The sequence below is a fragment of the Pristiophorus japonicus genome, unplaced genomic scaffold (genome assembly GCF_044704955.1).
Source record: "Pristiophorus japonicus isolate sPriJap1 unplaced genomic scaffold, sPriJap1.hap1 HAP1_SCAFFOLD_66, whole genome shotgun sequence".
In the NCBI taxonomy this organism is placed as follows: Eukaryota; Metazoa; Chordata; class Chondrichthyes; family Pristiophoridae; genus Pristiophorus; species Pristiophorus japonicus.
The window spans coordinates 2,876,448-2,884,737 of record NW_027254572.1 but is presented as its reverse complement, the minus strand read 5'-3'; positions in this window follow the sequence as shown (position 1 = coordinate 2,884,737).

Below are 8,290 nucleotides of genomic sequence, written 5' to 3'. Positions count from 1 at the left end.
ACGTTCTTATGTTGTTATTCGCAGGACTATGGAGAGGGGGACTAATTTATTCGCTCTCTCAGAGACACAGCACAGCCACGTCGGGCCGAATAGATTCCTTCACTACCGTCAGAATAAGCCGTTTTAATATAGAATGGGTTACGCACTTTACTGTCGGCTGCTCATTGGTCTCCGGCCTTGAATCTCTCTTTGTGATTTTCACAGTGGAAATGGTAGAGGTCATGGATCATTTTGTGTCTGTCTAAACCGATATGCTGTCAGTCCCGGATCAATCTGTGTCTGTTTTCAATGCGATTTGCTCTCAGTCCCGGGTCATTCTGAGCCTGTTTAAAATTAAAGAACTCTCAGTCCAAGAACATTCTATATCTGCTTCACAGGGATTTGCTTTCAGTCCCGCAAATTTCTGTGTCTGTTTAAAAGGGATATGCTATCAGTCCCGGATCATTGTGTGTCTGTTTAAAAGGGATGTGCTGTCTATTCCGGATTTCAAATTTCAAATTTCAAAAACTGCCTTTGGATGGTGTAGGAATTTAAGCTTGTTTGTGAGTTTGTTTCAGAGAGAGAGGGAGAGAGTGCAAACGTGTTGTGCGATGGTGCTTGGCATTTCATATCATGTATGAAAAAAGGCATTACATGGAATTTGAAGCCATGCCGATTTGCTTGAACACTCCTTCGCGGAATATCTTACAGGAGAAGAATCTGCTGTGGGATTTTGCCATTCCACATCTGAAAAAATGCAAAAAAACACAAGTTAGAAACATACGGATTCCAGCGGGGACTTGCGTGTGGGCTTTGTAACATGATTACCTTAACCACCTTATTTTCAAATTCAAATCAAATCAAAACAGGACAAGACAAGACTTGACTGACTGACAGACTTTGTTTATATATTTATAAGTATATACGTGTGTGTGTGTGAGTGTATACTTATATACAATGTATAACTCCCCGCTTTTTAACTTTCACAATAAATGTGCTTTTTCTGATCTGCCTGCACTGGACTCTATTGCTTTTGTCCACTTTCGCAGCACAAGCAGCTGCTGTCGGATCCTGACATTGCACATCTGAAAAACAGCAGAGAGACACACGTCACTTTAAAAATGGCCGTTGCCTCCCACATCTTCCCTCGTGGCTTGTCTTCCACCATGGGCTGACGGTGCCTGTTGGTATTTACTGGGTGCACACCCTTATCTCCAATGGTAAACATCTAGACACACACAGCCTTCGTTCGATCTAAAAATAAATACATTATTAATTGATTATATATTTATTGAAATCAAATCAATTTCAATTTTTTAAACTAAAATTCTTATCAATATATTTCTTAAAAAATTAAGTAGATAAATGTTATTAAATTGGTTTTTTTCTGGAGGATTTTACTTCCCTCCGTCCTTCCTGCCTGTCTATCACCTTGGGCTTCAATCACCTTCCCAACCCCACGTGTTTCGGAGCCCCACACTCACTCACGCACAGCACATTTGTACTCAGGGATGATAGAAATCCCACTTTATTCTTTTAAAAGAGAACTGCTGTCAGTGAAGGGTCATTCTACACCTGTGTAAAAGGGATGTGCTTGCAGTCCCTGATCATTCTGTGTCTGTTTAAACGGGATGGTTGTAAGTTTCGGTTCACAATCTTTCTCTTAAATACAGATTTTCTCATAGTTCCGGATCACCATGTATATTTTGAAACGGAGTCTGATTTCAGCTGTGATGACCGAATTGTTAAGCTGTTGTGTTCCAAGTTCGAAGCCCAGCTAAAGTGCGCGCACAGATCGCAGCGCTTCTGTTCATTTACTTGAAATATGCTCATCTTTTCCTAAACCCACTCCTTTGTACAGCTATTGCCCCGAATTTGCTCCTAATATAAAAAACAACAATTTTTTTCCTCGTGGCAGCAGCCGCGTGGCTTAATGGATAAGGCATCTGAGTTCGATTGTAACCGCGATGTTATCGGAAATTTGCAGATTTGAGTCGAGCCGCGGTAAATTAACTCGCTGCGCGAAATGTTATATTCTTTGTCGTCATTCTGCTGCAAAACCAGCCATCTCGTACAGTCACTGACCTGAAGGAAAGGAAGGCTGTTTGCTTTAAGAAGGTAATGGCACATTTTCAATATCGATCCTGTTGCACGGACAGAACAAGCGGTGAAGTAGACTTTCTTTAACATTATTTCTTTTTGAATGCAAAAAGCAGCAAATTCAATTGCTGATGTAGCTGTAAATAGGAGACGAGGTGGCTGCGAATGACATGCGATGGACGTCTAATCCAGTGTGCTGTGCAGGTTAAACAATTGATTCCTTCGGTTACTTTTTCAATCATATTTAATGTCATGGCCAAATTCAACATTTCATGACAAGGATGCTGCACTTCGTTCATGTAATGTTCAAATTAATAATATATTGATCAAAAGGAAAAAATTAGTAGGGCTATGGTCATTTGGGACTAATTAGATAGGTCTCTGAGAGACAGCACATGCAGGATGGGCCGAATAGTGAACTACCGTCAGAGTCTGAGACCTACGCTTCTCGCTGTCGGCGGCTTGTTGGTCTTGGGGTAGGATTGTTTTGGGATTTTCAAATTGAAATGCGAGAGATCCCGGGTTCAAAGCACGAACGCGCTGCGCCAGCTTTTAGTTAAAGATCCGCTTCTCACAGCCGGTCGACATGTGAGAAAAATTAAGAATGAAAACGTGTGATTTCGCGGAGTTGTTCCCACTGCGTTAAAATCGCAGAGTTTCACAGGAATAAGGTGAAATTTAATAAGTGAGTAAAATTAAACTCTCTCGGATATACTCGGCTCGGTGTCTCATTGGACAACCTAAACAGTATTTAATTTCGGTCAATACTTGATCAGGAAATCTTCCTTTCTGCACGCATGAGCTCATCTCAATTGGGATAAGCATACATTCAGCGTCAATCTTACCTTCAACGTGATACACACTCTGCCCTGAACATGAGTGCGTCCTGTTTATCTAGCGCTGAAATGTTGTGAGAAGACGGCTTTTGAATTAGTCCCTTGGCTGCCGAATTCAAACGTACAAGAAATCAATCCGGAGTGATCAAGCTGCCTGGTCTGATTAAAAGGCGTTGACAACCTATATTTTAGGAATTTTATAGACTTCTGGCCTCAACATTAGCTTCAAAGTATCGGATCATAAGCACCGCTCCCATTGTCTGGTAATGGTTCTGCTGTTCCCACGAACACCTCCTCTGGACTATCCTTTGTTACGTTATTGCCCGATTACCACTCACTTTGGCGTTTCCCATTGTGCCATTTATTAATTAATCACTGCTGCGTTTCACTGTACACAGGCGCTCGCTTTTGTCCTTTCTCGCTGCCTATATTTTCCAGGCTCTTTTTTTGATGAAAAAAATCAGTAATCTTTAACTTTTCCCTAAAAGATCGGCGTGATTATCCGACTGAACGTGAAAACGTGTAAATTGGATTTGTCGGGTTGGTTTTAATTCCCTCCCTCCTTCCTGCCTTCTATAACCTGGGGCATCAACAACCGTCCCAGCCCCACGTGGTCCTGAGCCCCACGCTCATTCACGCACAACCCAATTGTCTTCAGGAATTATAGAAGTCTCACTTTATTCTTTTAAAAGTGATCTGCTGTCCGTCAAGGGTCATTCTGTCTCTGTGTAAGAGGGATATGCATCAAGTCCCGGATCATTCGGTGTCTGTTTGAACCGAATGGTTGTCATTTCCGGTTCATAATTTGCACATGGAAGTCCGATTTTCTCATCATGCCGGATCATCCTGTATAGTTTTAAAAGAAGTGTGAGTTCAGCTGCGATGATCGAATTGTTAAACTATTGTGTTTCAAGCTACATTGACGTTGCCTGTGCCCGTGCGCATCCATATCGCAGCGCATCGATTCATTACTCGAAATATGTTCATGTTTTCCGAAATGCACTCCTTGATCGAAACCTTGTCCCAAATTTGCTCTCAATATAAACAGCAACAAATTTTGCGCGGACGGTCGCTGCTGCGTGGCGTAATGGACAAGACGTCTGACTTCGATTGTTGAACGCAATGTTATCAGAAGATTGAAAGTTCCAGTCCTGTTTGCGGTCAACCATCTCGCCGCATGAAATTTTATATTCTTTGTTTTGATTCTGCCTCAAAACCAACCATCTCGTTCAGTCACTCACCTGAAGTAAAGGAAAGCTTTAAGAAGCTAATGGCACATTTACATCACTGCGGATCTGGTTGCACGGGCAGAACAGGCGGTGAAGTAGACTTTCGTGCACATTATTTCTGTTTGGATGCAAAAAGTAAGGGATGGATGTCTGACGTTGCTGTAAATGAGAGACGAGGTGGCCGAGTGGTTCAGGCAATGGATTGCTAATCCAGTGTGCTCCCACCCTCGTCGTTATTGTATTAAACATTTAACCCATCGAGTTTATTTGTCAATCACATTTGACCTCAAAATTCAACTTTTACTGACAAGGATGCTGCACTTTGTTTAAGTTGTGTCTCAAATTAATAATACATTCATCAAAGGGAAAACATTAGCAGGACTATGGAGAGGGGACCTCATTAGATAGGTCTCTGAGAGTCAACACAGGCACGATGGGCCGAATAGTAACTACCGTCAGAATCTGAGAGCTACGCTCCTCACTGTCGGCGTCTCGCTTTTCTCGAAGTATGATGCTCATTTAGCGATATTCATAATTAAAATGCGAGAGGACACGGGTTCAAATCCGGGACGACCCCTGCCAACTTTTAATCAAAGAACCGCTTCTCAGCCAATCGATATGTGAGAAAACGGACATATTTCAAATTAAAACTTGTGATTTCGCACCGTTGTTCCCACAGCATCCAAATCATCGAGTTTCAGAGGAGCAAAGTGAAACTCATCGAACTGAGTAAAGTTAAAGTATCTCAGATGTACTCGGCTCTGTGTTTCATTGGACAACCTAAACTCGTGTTTGGTTCCGACCAATACTTGATCAGCATATCTTCCTTTAGCACGCATAAGCTCACTTCCATTGAGATAAACATACATTCCGCGTCTATCTCCACTTCAACGTGAAACATACTCTGGTTTGAATATGAGTGCGTCCTGTTTCTCTAGCTCTGAAAAGATGTGAGAAGCTGGCTTTTGAATCAGTCCCTTGGCTGCCGAACTCAAACCGTACAGGAAATCATTCCGGGATGGCCAACCTGCCTAGTCTGATTAAAAGGCGTTAACATCCTTTAATTCAAGCATGTTATAGAATTCTTGCCTCAACATTAGGTTCAACGTATCGAATCACGTGCACCGCTCCCATTGTCTGGTAATGGTTCTGCTGTTGCCACTAACACCTCCTCTGGACCATTCTTTGTTACTTTATTCCCCGATTACTACCCACTTTGCCTTTTCGCATTGTGCCATTTATTATTTAATCACTCCTACGCTCCACTGTTTCACAGACATCCCCTTTTGTCATTCCTCGCTGCCTATTTCTTCCAGGTGCTACTTATGTTGAAAAAAATCAGCAATCTTTAAATATTTCCTAAAATATCGGAATGATCATCCGACTCAACGTGGACCCGGGTTCTTCATCCACAGAACCTGCACGACCTGCTGAGTTTTACAAAATTCTCTGTTTTTGTTCATTCTGTTTCCATATCCCTTTTAAGGTGATGTGCTGTCTATCCGGGGTCATTCTCTGTGTCTCTAAAATGCTGTGCTATCAGTCCCGGATCAATCTGTGTCTGTTTGAAGGGGCGTGCTGTCTGTCCCGGATTTCAAATTTCAAAAACTGCCTTTGGAATTTTAGTTGATTTGTGTGTTTGTGTAAGCGAGAGAGTGCTTGCAAACGTGCTATCCAATCTTATGAGCATTTCATGTCATGTGAGAAAAAAGGCATTACATGCAACTTGAAGCTACAGTGATTTGATTGAACGCGCATTCGAGGACTGCCTTACAGGAGAAAAATCTGCTGTTTCATAAATTCATGCTGACTTGGAACGATCCTGTCACTGCTATACAAATGTGCTCCTATTTCATCCTTAATAATTTATTCCAACATTTTCCCCACGACTAATGTCAGGCTAACCGGTCTATAATTACCCGTTTTCTCTCTCCCTCCCTTTTTAAAAAGTGGTGTTACATTAGCTACCCTCCAGTCCATCGAAACTGATCCAGAATCGATAGACTGTTGGAAAATGATCACAAATGCATCCATTATTTCCGGACCACTCCCTTAAGTACTCTGGGATGCAGACTACCAGGCCCCGGGGATTTATCGGCCTTTAATCCCATCAATTTCCCTAACACAATTTCCCACCTAATAAGAATATCCTTCAGTTCCTCCTTCTCACTCGATCCTCGGTCCCCGAGTACTTCCGGAAGGTTATTTGTGTCTTCCTTCATGAAGACTGAACCAAAGCTTTTGTTCAATTGGTCTGCGATTTCTTTGTTCCCCATTACGAAGTGACATGAATCCGACTGCAAGGGACCAACATTTGTCTTCATTAATCTTTTCCTCTTCAAATATATATCGAAGTTTTGCAGTCAGTTTTTATGTTCCCGGCAAGGTTCCTCTCGTACTCTATTTTCCCACTCTTAATTAAGCCCTTTGGCCTCCTCTGCTTAATTCTAAATTTCTGCAAGTCCTCAGGTTTGCTGGTTTTTCTGGCTAATTTATTTGCCTCGTCCTTGGATTTAACACTATCCTTAATTTCCCGTGTTAGTCATGGTTGAGCCACATTCCTCATTTTATTTTTACTCCAAGTAGGGATGTACAATTGGTGAAGTTCATCTATGTGATGTTTATATGTTTGCCATTGCCTTTCCAACGTCAGCCCTTTAAGTGTCATTTGCCAGTCTATTCTAGCCAGTTCACGCCTCAAACCAGGGAAGTTACCTTTCCTTAATTTTGGACCCTCGTTTCTGAATTAACTGTGTCACTCTCCATCTGAATGGCTCGCTGGCTGTGAGAATTCTGCATTGTGATTGGCTGCTAGACAGCTTTTTAACGTCACAACACCTCATGCGATGGAATTCCCACTAAACTCGACTGATTTTAACTGCACATCGAAAAGGTCAGACTTCTCGCTACTGAGATCATGAGATATTTACCTGCACCACTGACGTTGTTAGGACACTGTAATGGCAAATAAAACTGCCGCTTTCAAGTCACAACTTCAGCCAGTGTGCTGTGCGGAACTGTTACAGTCAATGTGACCTGCGATGTAGGATCCTCATCACTCTATTTAACTACGCCGCAAATACTGCCTGCTGCACCCTGCGAATGTCTGGTTTTTCAGGCGTTTCCTGGGGAGGGCGTATAATGAGGCGTTAGGGCCTAATTTTCCATCCGGGGTGCTGGCAGAGCACTGCATGACGATTGACATCATAATTTCAGTGAAACTAGAAGGCGGGCCGGTAACCTTTTGCACCGCCGCAAATCATGAGCTGAATTTTCCAGCCTAGTGGTAAAAGCTGGATAAAACATAGCGATTTTAGCGAGAGCTTGCGTGTGACATGTTGAACTCCTTCCGCCTTATTTTCAAATACAAATCAAATCAAGACAAGACAAGACATGACTGACTGACTGAATTTGTTTATGTATATACATATGTAACATTTATATATAAGCAAATTTACATACATTCCCTACTTTTTAACTTTGACTACAAATGTACTTTTTCTGTTCTGCCTGCACTGGGCTCTATTACATTTGACATCTTTCACAGCACACGCAGCTGCTGTCAGATCCAGCAGAAAGGCACTCGCGACTTTAAAAGATCGCCTTTGTTGCCCACATCTTCTCTCGTGGTTTGTCTTCCACCATGGGCTTACTGAGTTTGGGTATTTACTGACTGCACCCCCTGATTTCCAATGGAATTCATCCAGTCACCCAGCCTTCGTCCAACCAAAAGTATACAGATTATGAAACAATTATTTATTTATTTAAATCAAATCAAATTCAATTTTTTGCAATAAAATTGTAATTTTTTTTTTTATTATGATAAATATATATATAGTTTAAATTGGCTTTTTGTCTTGTTTGGTTTTACTTCCCTCCCTCCTTCCTGCCTATCTATCACCTGTGGCTTCAACAACCGTCCCAGCCCCGACTGGTCCTGAGCCCCACACTCACTCACTCACAGCCTTCAGGAATGATAGAAATCCCGTTTTATTCTTTGAAAAGGGAACTGCTGTCCGTTAAGGGTCATTCTGCATCGGTGTAAGAGGGATGTGCTTGCAGTCTCGGATCATTCGATGTCGGTTTAAATGCGAAGGTTGACAGTTCCCATTCATAATTTGCCCCTTTAAGACGTATTTCCTCATA